Source organism: Odocoileus virginianus, unplaced genomic scaffold (assembly GCF_023699985.2).
Source record: "Odocoileus virginianus isolate 20LAN1187 ecotype Illinois unplaced genomic scaffold, Ovbor_1.2 Unplaced_Scaffold_5, whole genome shotgun sequence".
NCBI classification, from domain to species: Eukaryota; Metazoa; Chordata; class Mammalia; order Artiodactyla; family Cervidae; genus Odocoileus; species Odocoileus virginianus.
In genome coordinates this window covers 2,972,903-2,993,126 of record NW_027224267.1, presented here as the reverse complement: position 1 = coordinate 2,993,126, position 20,224 = coordinate 2,972,903, and the positions used below count along the sequence as shown (strand labels likewise).

Below are 20,224 nucleotides of genomic sequence, written 5' to 3'. Positions count from 1 at the left end.
TGTGGTGTTGGAGAAGACTCTTGAGAGTCCCTCAGGCAGCAAGGAGATCAAACCAGTCAATCCTAAAGGAAATCAATCCTGAATATTCATTGGAAGGACTGATGCTGAAGCTGAAGCTCCAATACTTTGGCCACCTGATGTGAAGAGCTGACTCATTGGAAAAGGCCCTGATGCTGGGAAAGATTGAGAGCAGGAGGAGAAGGGGATGACAGAGGATGAGATGGTTGGATGGCATCACTGACTCAATGGACATGAGTTTGAGTAAAGCTCTGGGAGTTGGTGATGGACAGGGAAGCCTGGCTTGCTGCAGTCCATGGGGTCACAGAGAGTCGGACATGACTGAGCGACTGAACTGAACTGAACTGACATCTTAAAGATACCAAGTCCTCTAAATCATGACCATGGCATTGCTTCCCCACTGTTCAGGCCTCTGTGGGTGCTGTAGGCTGAACATGTGTGTCCTGGGCTGGCAGTGGGGGCGGGGATGAGGAGGGGGCTGAGAGCGGTGGTCTGCAGAAATCTCCTAGCTTCCTGTTCCTGCCTCAGGTCAGTCTGTCTTTGGGCCACGGAACGTTGTCCTTGCCCTTTGTGTGGCCTGCCGGTGTCTCAGTCCTCCTGGGGAGGATGGCCTTACTGCATCCAGCCCAGGTGGACAGTCAGAGACCCTTATAGACATTCCACCCAGAGGCTCGCTTTCCTGGACGGTCACTCACTTCAATTGCTGCTAGAACACAAGTGCTCACAATCCTCATGGACGGAGGAGCCTGGCAGGCTACAGTCCACAGGGTGGCAAAGAGTCAGACACGCCTGAAGTGACCAAGCATGCGTGCAGAACACAGATGGGCAGAAGTGCTCACAGAAGCCCCCGTGACCCACAGCTGCTATTAACTCGCTCCTCGTTCCCAATAGTTCTTGTTGTCTTGTTTTCCATTCTAACAAAAGGACATGCCTTCCAGATGTTTGTGTACTTTTTAAAGACCAAACTCTATTTTAATTGGCAAACATATATACGGCAATCTACTGCTTTTATAGATCAGAAATTGAAAAATATCAACAATTTCTTTGGGAGTTCAACCTAACATCACTTTTACTTTTAAAAAAATGTTTAAGAGCAGTTTTAGGTTCAGAGCAAAACTGAGAGGAAGATATAGAGATTCCCACGCACCCCCCGTCACCCCCCCAACCCCGCCACGAATACCCCTCATGTTCTGTCATCAAACCCCCCACCCCACCCCTGCTGTCAGCATCCCCCCTGGGATCCCCCCACCGGGAGCTGTGATGTCGGAGCCCCGCCTTGTCCAGCGCATTTAGGAAGGATTTGGCTTTAACGATTTTCCCGTTTTTATTTAGTGTTTATTTATTTGGCTGCATCAGCTCTTGGTTGCAGCATGTGAGATCTTGCTCCCAGACCAGGGATCGAACCCAGGTTCCCTCCATTGGGAGCTCGAAGTCTTAGCCACTGAACCACCTGGAAAAGTCCTTTAAAAAATGGTTTTCTAGAGTACAATAAAACTAAATTTATTATCATCTGCAGTTGGATACCCCTTTTGCTTTCTAGGGGTAATTATTCATTCTAGGTTTTCCACATTTCACACTCTGACTCCTGGTTTTTGTTTTTGTTTTAGGCTGTGCTGGGTCTTCATTAGTGCTTAAGGGCAATTGCCGGCTGCTCGTCACCGAGGTGCTCAGCCTTCTCACGGTAGTGGGTTCTCTTATTGCAGAGCACAGGCTCCGGGCGTGTGGGCTCAGAAGGTGCAGCCTGAGGCCCTAGAGTGCGCACGCTCAGTAGTCGTAACACGCGGGCTTAGCTGCTCTGCGGCATGTAGGATCCTGCGGGGTGTGGAATCCAACTAGTGTCTCCTGCATTGACAAGCAGACCCTTAACCTGGGAGCCACCAGGGAGCCTTTCTGATGATATTTTCATGCTAAATGCACTCTGACAGGTCTGTTTATTTTATCCACTTTAGCTCACATGCAGAATTTTACTGAGAAAATCTCTTTAGAGCACTAACAGTAATTTTAAATTTCTTTATAGAGAATATAATGAGACAAAGAAGGAAAGAGGTGAGCTCACAAAATAAATCTCCCAGGTCCCCCCCCTCCTGTCTCCATGTAAGCCCTCCTATCTGTGCATGCACGCTTAGTCGCTTTAGTCACGCCACTCTCTGCGACCCCATAGACTGTAGCCTGCCAGGCTCCTCTGCCCATGGGATTCTCCAGGCAAGAACTCTGGAGCGGGATGCCATGCCCTCCTCCAGGGGATCTTCTCAACCCAGAGATCGAACCCATGTCTCCCGCATTGCAGGCAGATTCTTTACCGTCTGAGCCACCAGAGAAGCCCAGGAATACTGGAGTGGGTAGCCTATCCCTTCTCCAGAGGATCTTCCTGACCCAGGAATCAAACCAGGGTCTCCTGCACTTCAGGCAGATTCTTTACCAGCTGAGCTACCTGGGAATCCCAGGCCCTGCTGTACTGATGGTTAATTCAACTTATACAGCCCTTTCCTGCTGGGAAAGTGACCCTGCGTCCAGCATGGTTTGCACTCTCGCTGCCAAATGGAGGCACATCAGACAGCGTGGTCCTTGGCGTCCATCTCAGGCCATGCCTGCCCTGCCCCCCAGGCCCTACTGCAGATGCCCACAGCCTAGGAGCCCCATCACCCACCCTGCAGCTGTCCTGGCGCCTGTTCCCCACAAGCCGGGGGGAGGCTGGGGGCCGGTGACAGAGGAAGAGGGCGAGGTGGCCACAGAAGTGGAAGTGGGAGGACAGAGAGCAGACCCGAGGCACGTCCGTGTGCCCGCTGCCGTGTGGCAGGATGCGTGGAAACCAAGGCGCAGCTTTGGAGCAGGGAGCGTGGGACAGAGGCCGGGGCAAAGCCTCCCTTAAGAGACCGAGGACTCAGCTCGGTCATGATGCCTAGATATGACGCCAAACAGCAAAATGTAAGAATACAAAGATTACACTTCATCAAAACTTAAAACTTTTGTGCATCAAAGGACACCATCAAGAAAGGGAGATGGCAACCTACAGAATGGGGGAAACACCTGCAAATCGCGGATTTGGTGTCTAGAATACAAAAGAGCTCTTTCGACTTGGTGACAAGGACAGACCGAAGTGACATTTCTCCAAAAAAGACAGAGGAACAGCGACCAGGACAGCAAAGAACGCTCAGCACCGCTGGGGCGGGCTCAGCCGTGCCGCTCCAAGCAGTGCGGGTCGCGCTTGAGCTCTTCTGTGTTAAAGGCACTCGAGACACGGCAGGTGCAGGAAGGGCGGTCTCATGGCCATTGTCTTTCTGGAAGCAGAGGTGAGAGCCCGTGTGGAGGACAGCCTCCTGCAGCGAGAGGGACCAGAGAGGGGTGACTGGGCGAGGACTCAGCAAGCAGATGTGCATAGACACGTTGAAACCCCCCGCCACGGATCCTTCCACTTCTTTCCCCAAATCGCCACTCTTCTGTTCCATCTACTTAGTAACACCTAGTCCTCAGCACCTCTCAGGGCACTGTTCTGTGAGGACCCCCACGCCCATGTAGAATTTTGTTATTAGTAAATAAAACGTGCCTGCTTTTCTCCTGTAGACGTGTCCTACATCCATGCAGCTGAAGGATGAGTAGATAAAGAAGCCTGACCTCCAGTTGCCAGGAACAGAATCCAAAGCCAGAAAAAGACAAAATCATCCAAAAACAAAGTAACAAGTGTCAGTGAAGGTGTGGACAAGCCGGAGCCCGCCCACTTTGCAAGCGGGAAAGACACAGGGCCGCTGCTATGGAAACCAGGCTGGCGGCTGCTCAGCAAGTGACACCGGACCCAGCAATCGCTCCCAGGGGAACCCCAAAGAGCTGCCCAGAGAACCCGATTCAATGTGGCCCCGCCCACTGTGCCATCAGAGGTGAGTCCTGGAGGGTGGCGGGGGCCGGGCCTCAGAGCTACCAGACCGCCCAGTCCTCTCGGAAAGATAGGTCCTGGTGCGCAGCTGGAGGGACCAGAGTCAGCGGGTCAGGACGTTTGGCTGTTGCTGCCGAGACCGTCCACAGCCATACCTCATCAGTTCTGGAGAATGAACGGAAGCCATGAGCCCACAGACTCTGTGCCCATGACAGAGACCCCTGATGGGGGGGGGTGAGGCCTCAAGCCGCGGGCCCACCATGCTCCGTCACCATGCGGACACCTGGCCAGGCTGCAGCTCCCCTGGGCTCCAAGCTCCTTCCGTCCCAGGCCTGGAGGCTGGGCTGAGTGGACAGCCCAGCAGCTCCCCCAACCCTCAACCACCCTCCGTCTTGGGACTGCCTTGGGCCCCGCCCCTGGGGGCACTGAGAGCGAGCTGTCCGAGCCGCAGCGCCCCCGTGTTCTGTCCCCACTAACCCAGAGCAGCCGGTGCCCCGACCCATCTTCAGCCTGGCGTCGCTGCGCCACACCCCCCCCCACATTTGCTCCCTGGAGGTCTGCGTTAGCCTGGCACCTGCTGCCACAGCGTCGAGGTCCAAACCCAAGTTCTGCCACCAACTGGCTGGGATGCCTCTGCCAGAAAGGGTCTCTGTTGGAATCCCTGGATGCGGCCCCCCTCTGCTGGCTTCCCTCCCATCAGAGTGGCCCCAGCACTGGCTGTGAGCCTGGGGGATCTGCAGTTCAGACCCATCTGGACCCGGCTGGCTGGAGGGTGAGGACACGTGTGGGCTGGAGCAGCCCGCAATCCTGACGCCACCATCACGGGACATTGCCTTCTAACACAACTATTTATTCAGAACTCATGGTGAAGGTCAGGCCAGCTTCGCCCCCGCTTCCAGGCCTCCTTCCTGGGGTTGGGGGCGGCACACGGATGACCGGCCTTCGTACTGTGACCCTGTCCTGGGGCACAGGCTTCCAGGAAGCTCCAGACTGTGAGGAAGAAGGCCTCCAGCTCTCGAACCCGCGCCTCCTGCCGCCCCAGGTGCTCAGCGTGTTCTTGGAACGCCTCCACCTCCTCCTCCAGGTGGGAGGACCCGTCCCTGAACAGCCTCAGCCCAGCCAACAAGTCCTCTGTGCTGGGGCCTGAGGCCTGGGGGCCTGGGGCGCCGCCGGGACAAGGCCATGGCGGGGGGCCTGCTTAGCATCAGCTACTCCACTTGACAGCTCTTCCAGCTTCTCCTGCTCGAAGGCAGGGCATCCCTCTCACCCTCTAGGGAGGACTCTCCAGGAGATCAAGACACCCCAGCTGACACAGCACCAGAAGAGCCAGCTAAACCTGGGCCCAGGCCAGAGGTCTCCAGGCCCGCGGCCCATCAGCACCTCAGCACTGAGACCCACCAGGGGAACCACACCCTGCACAGCTCCAAGCGCAGGCCACGAGGCGCTGGCGTTTCCAAGCCTGTCTCCCAGCGACAGAGCCACCACCAGCGCCTGCACAGACAGCCACCTACCCGGCCTCGGTGGTGGAAGGCCGAGGCCCGCCTGGGCCAGTGGTCTCGGGGTGCTCCCGCCTGGGTGAGGATGCCTTGCTTCTTTGGATCCAGGTGGCTCTTCCCTCCCCATTTCCCGTCTCCCGCCGGCCTCGCCAAGTGATTGAACTGCTGCCGGTGATAACGGGCTGCCGGAGCCGGCCCTTCCCTTTCTGGGGGTTGGGGTGTCCCCGGGGCGACAGGGAGCTGGTGGGGGCCAAGGTTGCCTGGCGGCTTCAGGAGGATTCCGAGGCCTCTCTTCTCACACTCTGCAGGCTCTGGGCGCTGCTTCTGGGAGGAGCGCTCAGAGGTGGGGCGCACAATGACAGGGATGAGGTATTTCTCTTCCACCAGGTAGCAGTCCCTTCCAGCCAGCTCCATTGGGACCAACAGAGGCGCCGAGGGCCACAGGCAGACCAGGACTCGAGGGACATGAAGGGGAAGCTCCGGGCTGGGTTTCCGGCGTGCACGTGGGTGGCGTCCTGAATGAGGGGGCTTGGGGCTGGCCACTGCCCTTGAGGGGGTGAAGGGTCAGTGCTGGAAGTCCTGGAGGGAGGGTCTGCAGGGCTGAGGAGATGCAGGCAGGCCTCTTTGCGGGCGGGAGGTTTCCCCTGGCTGAGTGGGGAGCCCATCCTGGGAACAAAGGGGCTGGAGAATGCAGGTGGGCGAGCACACGTGGCATTCTGAGGGCAGGCCAGGGGCAGCCCCCCACCAAAGGCACAGTCAGGTGCAGAGAGGTTGGAAGGAGGCCGTGCAGGCAGATAGTGTTTTGGGGGGCTCTTACTGTGAGGGGACTGTTGCTCTCTGCTGACCAGGGAGTGCTCAGCGCAGACCCCAGCTTCATGGTCCACGAGAAGATGAGGGTCTATGTGCTTCTGTCTGCTCCTCCTGGATGGCCCTTGGCTGAGAGGGGCCTCAACTGCAGGTAGCTTGGTGGGTGGTGGGCAGGGGTCTGCAGGGACACTCTCAGCTGGATATGAAGGTGGCCCCTTGTCCTGGGAGGAGACTAGGCCAGAGACCTTGGGACTTTGGTTCCCCAAGTTGCCAGGCACCCAAGAGCCTCTTGGTGCTGGTGAGTGGCAGTCTCCTACTCAGCGGGGCATCCAAGGTGAGGACCCTGGATGGAGAACATGCAACTGCCCAGATGTTGCGGAATGGCTGTCCGTGGGATGAGGCTTGTCCAGCCAAGGGAGGACACTCAGGCGCAGTAAGATGAGGTGTAGGGCCCCCAGGCTCAGCGGGGGCCAGGGGAATCCCAGTGTGCATTAGTGAATGACCTTTGCCTGGCTTGAGTCCAAGGGGACCTTGGTTTTAAGGTTCCTGGGTGGGTCACGACACAAGAGCCTGTGACCGCTGGTCTGTGGCTGCCCCTCTGCTCTGCAAGGAGCCCACTGAGAGGTTTGCTGGCCATGGGCAGGAGTCCTGGGAACTCTCCCTATGAGTCAGCGGCTGTCCTTGGTGGAGCAGGAAGTCCCAGATGGAGACCCTGTGAAGGAGGAAACATAACAGGCTCTATCTTGAAAGCAGGACCCCATCTTGGGCCGGACTGTGGACTTTGAGCCATATGCCCAGTATCTATGGAAATGGCATACCAATGGAAAACCAGATCCCCCCTGGATGAAGGAGCCTCAGGACTTGTACCTAGACTCTCCTCGCCTAAAAGAATATGCTAATTATCTCTGTAACAGAACAAAGTCATAAATCCCATTATGCTTATCAGGGTATGACCACAGGCCTATTGATAAATGTCCACTGTTTAACTATCTAGGCTTATGACATATGAATCATGGGTTAACCTCGATGGTATCTCTATTTACCTTTTCCAGACTAGTTTTAAGGAATTTGGGGAGGTGGCTTTGCGCACGGACACTTAGTGTATCTACAGTTTTCACAAAAACTGGTTGGGGTCTTTGGCTAAGAGGAGACTCTGCCTTGGGCCTGCCGGTGTAATAAACTGCACTCCACCACTGGTTTTCCGGAACGCGTGGCTACAACACCTGAACCTGTTGTACAGTGCTGCTCCAAGGTCGAGGAGCCTCAGAGTTGGGGTTGGAGGCTGCCCTCTGCTCAGCGCGGAGCTGGAGGCCAGGCGCGTTTCGGGTCGCTCCGCTGGCGTGTGCGGAGCCGGCGTGCGACCCCGGAGGTCTGGGGGTCCCCTGTGCTCCAGTTCTCGGCGCCCGATCTCCCGCTGCGGGAGGGGAACACCAAGGAGAGGAGTCGGGCCAGCTCTGTCGGCGGGAGCGGGTGTGCCAGCCGCCGCGAGCGGGTGCGCGGACTCGCAAGCCCGCAGAGAGGAGCGAAAGCTGCCGCGAGCATGAACGTGGAGTGCATGGTATGGGCCAGGGACCCGGGCCAGGAAGAATGGACACTGGTCGCCAGAAGGGCGGCCGAAGAGGTGGCGAGGAGGAGAAGCAGCAACAGCCCCGCTGCAGCAAAACCGCCATCTCGGCTCTCCTCTCTCCTGGAGACTGGGCGGTGCCCCGCATTTATACCCGCCTGTGCGTCACCCCGCCTCTCTGTGACGTCACGCGCCCCGCCGGCCAATCGCCAGGCGGATTCCGCCGCTGCACGCCGCGGGCCAATTGTGGGGCGGTTCTCGCCTTCTCCCTCCAGATCCGGCCCCGCCCCGCTCCCCGCGAGTGCCCTGGGGCCCTGGGGGGCGGGGCGGTGCACCTGAGAGCCGGGCGGTGGAGAGCGCTCCAGGGGTGCCATGGTGACACTGAACCTGCCTGGATCCTGACTCTCCAACGGCTCCCTTTGGTGTCTCAGCTTCTGACAGCGTCTGATAGCGGATGGAGGAGAGGTGGTCAGCGAAAGAGAGGTGGTGTGCAGGGGGATGGGCTGCAGGAGGTGTGGAGAAGGATAGAGGAGGTAAGATGCTGGGAAGAGGGGCGGGGGCTCACACCAGAGAGTCCAGGGCAGCAGAGGAAACAAATGGGTGGCCCATCTGGTCAGGCCCGGTGTGTGCTCCCTAGACGGATCCCAGCACTCCTGTGCAGGTGAGTCTGTGTGCCCCTGACACAGCGAGGCCAAACGGTACCCAATCCTCGGAATCTGGAGCAGATAAAGGTTTATTGCTGCACGATGCGAGGAGACGCGTGGCTCCCACCTTAAAAACCCCAAACTTCCCAAAGGTTTCAGCAAAGCCCTTTCCTGGGAAAAGTGAGAGAAGGCATGGTAAGTCATTGCAAACTTCTTGGTGTCAGATCCTTTGTTCTTGAGGTCAGGTCATGGTCAGGTAACAGTGTTCCTGTAAATCTCTACCAAATGAATGCCATCCTCTGTTCTGACAAGAAAAGACAAGGTCTCAAGGCTCAACTTTCGCCCTCCAAGGTCCAGGTCCTGGCTAAGAGGAGGTGGTCCCTGCTAGGGCTGGTCACCCTGCCCAGGAGTCTTCATCGAGCACCCAGTCTGGGTCCTCCCACTAGTGCCCAGGCTGGGCTGAGGAGGCAGATCTCAGCTGGTGCTGCCCTTGGAGCCAGGTCCCCAGACCCTGTCCAGCTGTCATCTCTGAGGGAGCCAGGCACCCAGGACCCAGCTGGTCCTCAGGCCCTCCAAACAGCAGGGGGTCAGGTCCCTCACACGGCCCACCAGGCAAACTGCTGCTGCCCTTCGGTCCCAGTGTGAGGACTGGGGAGCGCTTCACTGCGGCCTCTCAGCCTGGGCCCGGCCAGCAGGCAGCATTGGCGAGGGCTCTGGAGCCCAGCAGGACAGAGCCCCTAGCCTGTCCCCCACCCCCATCCACTGGCCTGAGGCCGGCTGAGCAGGAGGGCTCCGGGGTGAAGGCTGGGATCTGCCTTTTACCTCCCTCGCTGCCTGAAGACCACCACCCCCCTGACCATTGGCCTAGCAGGCCTTTAATTACCACCGTGGCTGTTTCTTAGCAGTGGCTGCCTGGTGACTGCTGTCTGGTAACAGTAGATGTCCTGGCACTGCACCCACGCCTGTCCCCACCACACACTTGCCCTTTCGCTGTCACGCACTCATCCTTGGAGACGTCAGCCCCGCTTGCTGGCACCGCGACCCTTCTGTCAGTATTTTCCACCGTACAGTCTGTTTTCTACTTTGGCTTCTGGTGCTTGAACTTCTTGCCTCCCATTGCAAACACTGCTGCTCTTTCCCCCAGCAGCTATTTCTTCTATGCCTAATGCAATAAATACTAATACATAAAATGTCAACTGTCCTGGTCTCCTGATGAAATGGGCTCACAGAAAGTAGGCCCATCCCCAGGGGATGAATCTTGACTGGAGGAAAGCAGGCATGGCCCTCTCCTTCCTCTGCTGGAATTGGTGGGGGTGGGGAGAACACGTGACCTAGTTCTGCCCAATAGAGCTGAGAGGAGGCCTGTTTAGGAGGCAGGTGGTGTTTGGGAAAGTTTCATCTCTTTAAAGGAAGGCGGGTGGTGGAAATCAATCATCACCATTTTCCTTCGACCTGGTAGGGAGAATGTGATGGGAGGAGATGTAGCAGCCAAAGTGAGACCGTGAGGAAAGAGCTAAGGAGAATCCCAGAGGAGCTGGTGCAAAGATCCGCCCTTGCTGACCAAATAAACTAATCAACCCCAGAGCCTCCAGACTCTTGTTGGCAAGATCATCACTGCCTGCACTGAAGCCATGTTGGGATCCATTTCGTTCATTAATTCAGAATAATCTAAGTGTCTTATTAAATATTTCTTGTGCTGATTCCACTTTCTAGCCAGCAAAATCTGACGTGCACAGAGATGATGAGGGCCAGTGCAAAGGATGAAGGTGCAAGAAAGAGGTCCCGGAGTAGACAGACTGCAGACACAGCCTGAGGACATGCAGACCCAGGGTGCCACAGGGCCCTGTGGTTCTCTCCAGTGAGCTCGTCCACAGCTCGCTGGCGGGTGGGAGAGACACTGGGGAGGGTCACCGGGTGGCCCTGGAGACCAGGCCAAAGGCAGAAGATGGGCAGCCTCAGGGCCGACCCTTCAGGGTGCAGGTGAGGTTCTGCTTGGTAATAAGCCCTTTCCAAGTCCACCCTATGAACACTCCTGCTGGTATTTCAACCCAATGCAGGCAGCACTCCTCCCTGCCCTCCCTGCACTGTGCCCCCCAAGCATGTCAGCCTGGTCCTCTGTAGGCCCCACATAGGGCCTAGTAGGGGTCAAATGACCACATCCTGCCCACCACTGCCAATCCCTGGCTAGGAAGAGGCAAGAGGTCATAGCCTCCATTTTCCATCGCCATTTCACCCCCTCCCGTCTCCTTCCCCCTGGCTCCATTCAAAAAACTAAGATCATGGCATCCAGTCCCATCACTTCATGGCAAATAGATAGGGAAAAATGGAAACAGTGGCAGATTTTATTTTCTTGGGCTCCAAAATCACTATGGACAGTGACTGCAGCCATGAAATTAAAAGATGCTTGTTCCTTGGAAGAAAAGCTATGACAAACCTAGACAGTGTATTAAAAAGCAGAGACATCACTTTGCCGACAAAAGTCCATATAGTCAAACTATGGCTTTTCCAGTAGTCATGTACGGATGTGACAGTCGGACCATAAAGAAGGTCGAGAGCCAAAGAACTGATGCTTCTGAACTGTGGTGCTGCAGAAGACTGTAGGAGTCCCTTGGACTGCAGGGAGATCAAGCCAGTCCACCCTAAAGGAGACCAGTCCTGAATATTCATTGGAAGGACTGATGCTGAAGCTCCAGTGCTTTGGCCAGAAGAGCCAGCTCACTGGAAAAGACCCTGATGCTGGGAAAGATTGAAGGCAGGAGGAGAAGGGGACGACAGAGGATGAGATGGTTGGATGGCATCACTGACTTGATGGACATGAGTTTGAACAAGCTCCAGGAGCTGGTGATGGACAGGGAAGCCTGGCATGCTGCAGTCCATGGGGTCGCAGAGTCCAACATGACTGAACAACAGCAATGCCCCACCTGTGGGGACGAATTTGTGGGGATGAATTTCCCACCAACCTACTTTAACCTTCCAGCTGCCTGAAAGAAAGTCTTGTCAAACACCCATCTTCTCTCAGCCCTCTTTATCCTCCCACCAGCCCTCAAAGAGGGGATGTCCCGGGCAGTCCAGTCCTCCACACTCCCACTGCAGGGGGCACAGGTTTGATCTCCAGTCAGGGAATTAAGATCCCTGAACCCCCAGCTGCCCACAAGGAAGGTGCTACTGTGGCCTCCACTACCACGAGCGGAGAAGCGGGCTCAGAAACCATGAGCCCCTGGCCACACCTGCTGCCGAGCGGAGGCCCCAGAACCAAATGGGCACGGAGCCCTGGGGCCCATGTTCCATTCCTGACAACAGCAGCTTTCCACAGGACTCAGGAAAGTGGACATGGACGTGTCAGAAATGCCGGATAACCATCTGGAAAGGAAACCGAAAGTTTATCTGAGCAGAACCTAGGAGCTGAGAACGGGAGCAGAGATTGGAGGTGACGGCATGAAAGGCCTGCACTTTCCAGGGATTTCATCTGGATGTGGGCTCTGCTGGGAGCAGCCGGCGGACCCTGGCTCATCTGTGCTCCGTCCCCGTCCGCCCACCCGAGGAAGAGGCCCTCTCCCAAGCCCCGATGCCCACTGGTGTCACCCCCAGGGCGGGGAAGACAGCGGCATCCCCGGCTCCCGTGTGGTCAGCATGTCTGGTGGCCTTGGTTCCTCGGGTGCTCAGTGCCGCGCAGAAGGCTCAGATCTCATCTCACTGAACAATCTAAGCTTGAAATGGGGAAGTGAGGGTCTAAGGAGCCGGGGAAGCTTTGTTGACCCTCCAAGCAAGGGTTTCCGGAGGGAGACAGCAGCTGCCCTGAGCTGTGGAGTCGCTCCTGCGCCTGACGGGGTGGGGGCGGGGGAACCCAGGGTCTCCCCCTGTTCATTCCCGAGTCATGGCCACAGCCATCCCCAGGGACCACCACCCCAAGCTTCCTGTTGGAGGAGGAGAAGCAATTTCTGCTCGGTGAGAAAGCTTCCGCGCCCCTCACCCTCCCAGCAGACCAACCACATGGTGCCCAGCGGCGCTGGAGGCCTCTTCCAGCCTCCTCCCTTCTGGCCAAAACCTGCCCTGCCGTCCACCAGCTCCAGAAGCTGGCCCCCTGGTCGGAGGCCCTGTGTCCTCAGCCTGCCTGGGCCCCTCGGAATGGACTGTAGTGGAAACAGGAGGCCACTTTCTGGGAAGGGCCAACTCCGAGGAAGGCTGGGAAGGCAACAGGAGCTGCACAGAGGGCTCCGCAGGCAGGCGGATCCCTGGGTGGGCGAGTAAGTTGACCAAGACAGACTGCGGGGTGGCTCAGAGGGTGTCTGTGCTGGGGGTGGGGGGCGAGGGAACGTGGAGCCTGGAGCAGGAAGGGCCCGAGGAGTGCCAGGTCAGCGGTCTCTGTGCGCCTTCCCCCAGCTTGAGGGGTCTTCCTTCAGGTGGGCCAGGGGGAGCAGCTTTGGAGAGACGGTCAGAACCCAGCAGCTGGGGACCCTTGGGGTTGCGGGCATGCCCACGCCGCAAGGGCTGGCATTCTGGCTGCTACTCTGCACCCAACTCCACCCCCACGCCCTAAACACTGTGTCAGCAGGAGGAGTTCTGTCTGCAAAACAAGAGCAGCTTGGCATGGGGAAGAATCCATTACCGCGGAGATTACTCTCTTTTAGGTTAAGCTGGGTTGATTGGAAAGTGTTGCTGAGCGGCCAAGGAGCTAGTGGCACAAGCACACAGAGGAGCTTTTTTGGAATCCAGTACTTGGGGATAAAGAGGTAAGAAAGCAAGAAGGGCAAATCAAAGAGTGGCAGCATCCACGCTCCAGCAGCGCTGCAGGGGCTGGGCGGCGCAAGCAGCCGGACCCAAAGGGGCTGGATCCTCGGAAAGCCTAAGCCCTGACCAGCAGGCTGCAGGGGCCGCTGGCTGAGCAGGGGGCGAACTGCAATAGAGCAGAGGGCGGGGGCAGCCCTCGCCCTCCCCTGCGGCACGCTCTGCTGCCCGCACCATCGAGGGCTCTCCGCAGAGCGACACCCCGCACGCCCCATCTCCTCCTGGAACTGCTCTTTCCTGGCCTTTCTTGGCCCCTGTCAGCGCCTGGCATTATGGGATCTGTGGTCTGTGCCCCGTGGCCTCGCAGTTCCACGAGTCCGGCTTTGTCTTTCTTGTCGCTGGCCACGTGCCCAGCCCCTGGAGTGGCCCCAGCATAGAGGAAGTGCTTGATTAATATTTTTGAATGGGTGAGTTGCGGTAGCATGTCCCGTCAAAAAAGCCACTAGACATCAAAGCCCAGATGAACAGTGATCTCATTGGCAGCAGACTTCTCCTCAGCACCACTGAGCGGCATCTCCAGATGCTGAGGGGAAAGAACACTGGAACAGCTGGAATTCTATGCCCAGCCAAGGGATCATGCAGGACCGGCCAGGAGACGCCATGTTTCCTGGCATACAAGGATTCCACTTAACGCTCAAGCTCTCTGAAAGAAATCATTAAAGCGAAAAGAAAAGCAAATCTTGCATACAAGGAGCAACGATGAGCAAAAAATTGCTGTTGTTTACAGTTGAGTTTAAGGGTATGTTAGTGAGCTGGAGGGTTTTAAAAATAAAGTTTTAAACAATTATCTGTGCCTTTAAAAATAATGACTTTGATTTTAATAATGATAATGATTATAGATGATATCAACACAGAAGGGGCACGTGAGCAAAAGTCACGGGGGCAACCCTACATGCATAGAAAGCGCGTACAAACAGTGGACCCCCAGATCGTCTTGCAGTGCTGAGTCGCTGGCCAGTGCCCACCCTTGGACTTCTCCACACCTGGTATCTTCGGCTGGGGCCGGGGGCATCTCCACCAGCTCTGATGGACAGCTCTGGAGGAAGATGGATCTGCTGATGAAGTGAGAGGCCCTCCGGCAGTACCCCAACCAGGTACTGGGGGTTGAATTGCACCCAGCAGTGAGATATGCTGACGTTTTAACCTCCAGGAACTCGGGAAGTGACCTGAATTTGAGACAGGGTCATTGAAGATACAGTTAAGATGAAGTCATACCAGAATAGGGTGGGCCCTTGGTCCAACATGACCAGTGTTCTTATAGGAAGGCAAGAAAGATGAGAGCATGTGTGGCAATGGAGGCAGAGACTGGAGTCTGCAGTGTTTATCCAGGGAACTGGGACTCTCAGAAGCTGGAGGAGGCACAAAGGACCCTACCTGGGAGAATGCAGAAGGAGTGCGGCCCTGAAGCCACCTTGATCTCAGGCCTCTGCCCTCCTTGACTGCAGGACAATAAACCTGTGCTGTCAGAAGCCACCTGGCTTGTGGGTTCACTGTTATGCTACCCACATACGGTACCCTGGACTTCCGGAAGCAAATCTCCAGCCCGCGTCCGGTGAGCCCATCCACGGCCCCAGCGCAGCTTATTGTCGGGCGCCCAGCACGGAGCCCGCCAAGGAGAGTGGGCAGCTCGGGCGGGGGCTGCAGGCCGCCTGCTGAGCCGCTGCACGCTCCCTGATTGGGAGGGGTGAGGCAGCTGGGGGACGTTTCCAGGATCTCAGCAATCAGTTTTCTGGTTCCAAGCGGCCTGGGGTCTGCAGTGCATTTCCTGGTAGGCAGGATGTATAACCTCTCCCACCTGGTGGGGCGTTCAGTGTGGGCATGACCGCTCAGAGATAGGGCTCGGTGTCACCTGCAGCCTTGGAGGAAGAACTCAAGTTCCTCGACTTCACATCTAAGCTACTCTTATTTTGTCTTGTTGACTGTTTTTATTTGTGCATTTTGTCACTTCAGTTAAATTTGCTCTTTGGAATTCTGGGAAGGCCTAGGAGGCTGAAGCTTGTCTATAAACAAGAGGCAGGCCGGGGATGCGGCCTCCCCGAGGCCCAGCAGGACCATGCTTGGTTACACTAGGGAACCGACACACCAGGTCAAGATGGTTTGCTCTCAAGATTTTTGACTCAATGAAATGGTACAAAACAACATTAGCAGTGAGAAAGAGGGGCTTCTGTGTGCGCTGGTCCCCGAAGGACCTGCTGTCCTGCCCAGCAGCACGCTCCACACCTGCAGCTCCCAGGTCTGTCCGAGTCCTTTAAATCTGCTCAGATAGTACTGTTCTTAATAAAAAATAATGCAATCTTACAATAGCAACCCAGGAAACAGGGAAGTACCAAACTTCCAAAAGCAGCTACCAGCTCCTCACCTGCCGTCTACCTCTCACCCGGTGAGGGTCCTTTTGGATGGCACTAGAGCCCACATTTAGGGGGCGAGTAATGCTGAGGAAACAAGAGGATGAAGGGGGCAGATAAAAGCAGAAGTGACTCCATCACAAGGCTGTGCCAAAGCAGGTGCTAGTTTCATAGTAACAGAAGAAAAAAAAGCAAGGGGAATGGAACAGACTGGTGAAAGGCAGAGGTGGGTTTTCTACTACAAGAGATATTCATTTCCCCAAAGCCCCTACAAATTAAGAATAAAGATGATGAAAGGCAACAGGAGAGTGAGCTCTCTGCCAGCACCCCCCCGCCCCGATCAAAGCCATGCAGCAGGGGGCGCTCATTCAGCTCTGGGCCCAGAGGTCAAGGCCCCTAGCGGCTCCAGGGCAGGCCCTTCCTACCCTTTGGCTTCCATGTGCCTGGTGGCCTGGGGCAGTCCTGGGCTTGCCGCCATGGCCTTCCTATCTCCGGCCCCCTCCCCGCGTGGCTTCTCTGTGTCTGTGTCCACGTTCCCTTCTGCTCATAAGGATATCTGTCAGGTTGGCTCAAGCCCACCTAAGGAGCTCGTTTTAACTTGACATCTGCAGAGACCCCCTCGCTTCCAAAACAGGTTGCACCTGCCGGCCCACGTTAGGTAGAATGTGCCTTTGCGGGGGACGCAGGTCCACGCACACCAGTCACTCTGGGTCCCTCTCAGAGCAAGTTTCTGGTGTGAGCCAGCACCTTCCACACTGCCTGGAACCTATACCCCCCACCCCCACCCCCGCCACCCTCGCCCCCTCCTGCGGTCTGGGCTCTTTCTAATTTCCTGGCTTCGGGGCCTCCATAGCCTGTGCCACCCCTGTGACATGGCAGCTCTCTGCCTTTGGTTCTGTGCGTGAGTGTTTGGTTTCACCGCAGTCCGCTCCCGATGACTCCTGGGCCCGGAGATCCTGAGCTGATCCAGGCCTCCAAGGCTGCCCCGCCGCCCCGGGGAGAACCGGCTTTCCACCCCCAGTGGGTCTGGGGGTTCCTGGGGCACCTGTGCTGGGAGAGGAGCTATGCTTGCTGAGCCGAGGCCCTGGAGACTCAAGTCGGCTGGGCTCTGAGGAGGCCCCCGCTTCGGCTGCCACCTCCCAGTTCTCTGCAAACACCACCTCACTAGGAAATGCAGTCTTTCCTCCCCTTTGGACTAGCCCTGCTGCAGGAGGCTCAGCTGTTGCTGTGGCGACAGTTCTCTCTCCTCCGCCCTGCAGGCAGGACCATCCACCTGTCTCTGAAGACCTTCTGTCTTCAGAGCTAAACTGTCTTCAGAGCCGTGGTGCTGAGACACTCTTACACCCCAAGCTCTGGTCACAGAGGGAGGGAGAGGGGAGGCAGAGGGGGAGGGGGGGTGGGAGGAGGGGACATATTTAGCATGGTTTTTGTAAAAAATAAAAACGGAGTAGCTATGGTCCAGGTTGGAGGAGGAAATGGCAACCTGCTGCAGTATTCTTGCCTGGAGGATCCCATGGACAGAGAAGCCTGGCAGGCTGCAGCCCGTGGGGTCACAGCGGCTCAGACACGACTGAAGCAACTGAGCCTGAGCACACACGTGGTCCAGGCACCCACAGAGCAGCAGGCGGCCAGTGTGGATGTGGGTCAGACACGTCCTGCACCGCCGAGAGCTTGCAGGTCTCTGAGGCGCGTCAAACTCAAGGACACCACCATCCCTCTTCGCAGCAGCACCTGTGAGCAGCTGCCAGCTTCAAAGTCCCCACCCACACTCACTTCACTTCTTCCAGCTCCGACCTGGGTTCCTGGGAAGCATTTTATGCCACCAAGCCATGTGCTACCTTTCTAAGCCCCCATCTTGTAGGCTGCAGGACACAGTTCCCGTGCTTGGATCTGGGTGGCAAACTCCAAACAAACCCCAAATAAATGCCTCCTTATTACAACCAGGCCTTCATCCTTGGGTACCAGAGGGAAGAAACAAGCAGCCATTAGGGCTTTCAGTCCTGGGGGTGCTGACAGCTTTGGCTTCGTCCTGCCTTCTTTTTGGCACTGGGCTGTTTGCCATGGACGTGTGTGACCCTGTGTGGGGTTGAGATTTGGTGTCAGATGATGAAGGAAGCGCATCAGGGAAGCCCCTCCTCCCCTTCCCCACCCTGACCCTGGCCCTGGGAGGACTGCATGGCCCACACACTTGTGATCTGTGACAAAAACAACACACAGGGGTGGGGATGGGACCAAGTAGGAGCCAAGTTCTGTAAGCTATTGAAACTGTGCATATTAATTCAGACTAGATTATTATAAATTAAGATGTTACTCATAATACACAGAACAACCAATAAGATAGTCAAAAATATATGTATATATTCCCTCCTCCCCAGAACAAAAATACTTAAGACAAATAGAAAACAAGTAGCAAAGTTGGCAGAAGGAAGTCCTTGTTTATCAGTAATTACACTAAATATAAGTGGATTGAATTCTCTAATAAAAATATAAGCCCAAAAAGTGGAAACCACTTAAATGTCTTATCAACTGATGAAGATAACAAAATGTATATCTATACAAGGGAATTTTATCCAGTCAGAAAAGGAATAACACACTGACACATGCTATAGCATGGATGAAGCTTGAACACATTATGCTAAGCGAGAAAAACAGACACAAAGACCTACATATTGTAGGATGCCATTTAGATAAGTTCTTAACACAGGCCATGAAAACCATATAGCCTGTGTTAGGCTATTGGGCTATAAAGAAAGCTGAGCACTGAAGAATTGATGCTTTTGAACTGTGGTGGAGAAGACTCTTGAGTGTCCCTTGGACTGCAAGGAGATCCAACCAGTCCATCCTAAAGGAGGTCAGTCCTGGCTATTCATTGGAAGGACTGATGCTGAAGTTGAAACTCCAATGCTTTGGCCACCTGATGCGAAGAGCCAGCTCACTGGAAAAGACCCTGATGCTGGGAAAGATTGAAGGCAGGAGAAGAGGGGGTGACAGAGGATGAGATGGTTGGATGGCATCACCGACTCAGTCACAAACTCCATGGGGTCCACGGGGTCAGACACAATTGAGTGAACAACAGCATCATTAATGTAGGCAAATTCATGGAGATAGTAATCTGCAGTTTAATCTGAAGTTGTCAGGATCTGAGAGGAGGAGGAAATGTGGAGTGCCTGCTAAAGGGACACAGGGTTCCTTATCGGTTCAGTTCAGTTCAGTTGCTCAGTCGTGTCCGACTCTTTGCAACCCCATGGACTGCGGCACGTCAGGCTTCCCTGTCCATCACCAACTCCCAGAGCTTCCTCAAAGTCATGTCCACTGAGTCGGTGATGCCATCCAATCACCGCATCCTGCCTTCAATCTTTCCCAGCATCAGGGTCTTTTCTAATGAGTCAGTTCTTCACATCAGGTGGCCAAAGGATTGGAGCTTCAGCTTCAGCATCAGTCCTTCCAATGAATATTCAGGATTGATTTCCTTTAGGATTGACTGGTTTGATCTCCTTGCAGTCCAGGGGACTCTCAAGAGTCTTCTCCAACACCACAGCTCGAAAGCATCAGCTTCTCAGACAGGTGTGTCTGACACCAGGGAAACGGCAGCTGTGTGGCCCCTAACTCCACCTGCCGGCCCTCCATCCTCACCCCGTGTTCTCTCCCTGGCTCTGGCTGTCTGTTCACAAGCCCCATGGCTGCGGGTTCCCTATTCCAGCACCAGTACGGTCTTCCAGGATCATGGCCTTCATCTTGGCCTGAACCATGGCTCTTCAAAGGGACCCCAGGAGACGATGATTCCACTGCTTTTATAGAGAAGCACATCAGAATGTTGAACCCTGGGTGGATGGGCTAGGCCTGACGTGAGATCATCAGATTTATATTCTTTCCAGATGAAATGTGGATCCGCTAGCAACAGGAGACCAGAGATCAAGCCCTGAGCCTTTGGACTGGGAGCACTGACTCCAGGACCTGAGACCACCAGAGAACTAACCCCGGGCATATTACACAGTGAGAACTCCCACAAAGGAAACCACGTCAATACAAGACCCGGCATCAAGCGGCCACCAGTAGTACCCTGTGCAGGATGCCTCATCCAAACAACAAACAAGACAAAAAACACACCCAATCATCAGCAGACAGGATTACCACCTCACTCAGCCCTGCCCATCAGAGGAAACGCAAAAAACTCAGCACAAATCTCACCCTGTGCGAAGCTTACACAAACCACTGGACCAACCTTAGGAGGGCAGAAACCAAAAGGAAGAAAGAATCAACCCTGAAGCCTGGGAAAGGGAGACCTCAAACACAGCAAGTTTAAAAAATAATAATAATGAAAAGGCAGAGAAGTACTGAACAAACGAAGGGACAGACTAGAAACACAGACGTCCAAATAAATGAAGGGGAAATAGGCAAACCACCTGAAAAAGAATTCACAAGAATGATAGTAAAGATGATCAAAAACCTTGAAAACAGAAAATACAAGAATCAATTAAGAAAGACCTAGAAGAATTAAAGAATAAACAGACAGAGACAAACAATACAGTTACTGAAATTAAACATACTCTAGAAGGAATCAGTAGCAGAATATCTGAAGCAGAAGAACGGATCAGTGAGCTGGAAGATAAAATGGTGGAAATAACTGCTGAAGAGCAGAATAAAGTAAAAAGAATGAAAAGAACTGAGAATAGTCTCAGAGACCTCTGGGACAATAT

At 55.3% G+C, this 20,224-nt stretch overlaps 2 long non-coding RNA genes across 2 annotated transcripts; both read left to right on the top strand.

Annotated features, from left to right (window-relative positions):
* The first annotated feature begins 3,764 nt into the window (after positions 1-3,764).
* On the top strand, positions 3,765-7,382 carry LOC139033399 (uncharacterized). Its single transcript, XR_011485967.1, has 2 exons — positions 3,765-4,970; positions 5,161-7,382. It is a non-coding gene; the product is annotated as an uncharacterized lncRNA (long non-coding RNA).
* A 388-nt stretch (positions 7,383-7,770) lies between these two features.
* LOC110151548 (uncharacterized) lies at positions 7,771-10,102 on the top strand. Its single transcript, XR_011485968.1, has 2 exons — positions 7,771-8,286; positions 9,857-10,102. It is a non-coding gene; the product is annotated as an uncharacterized lncRNA (long non-coding RNA).
* Positions 10,103-20,224: the final 10,122 nt, after the last annotated feature.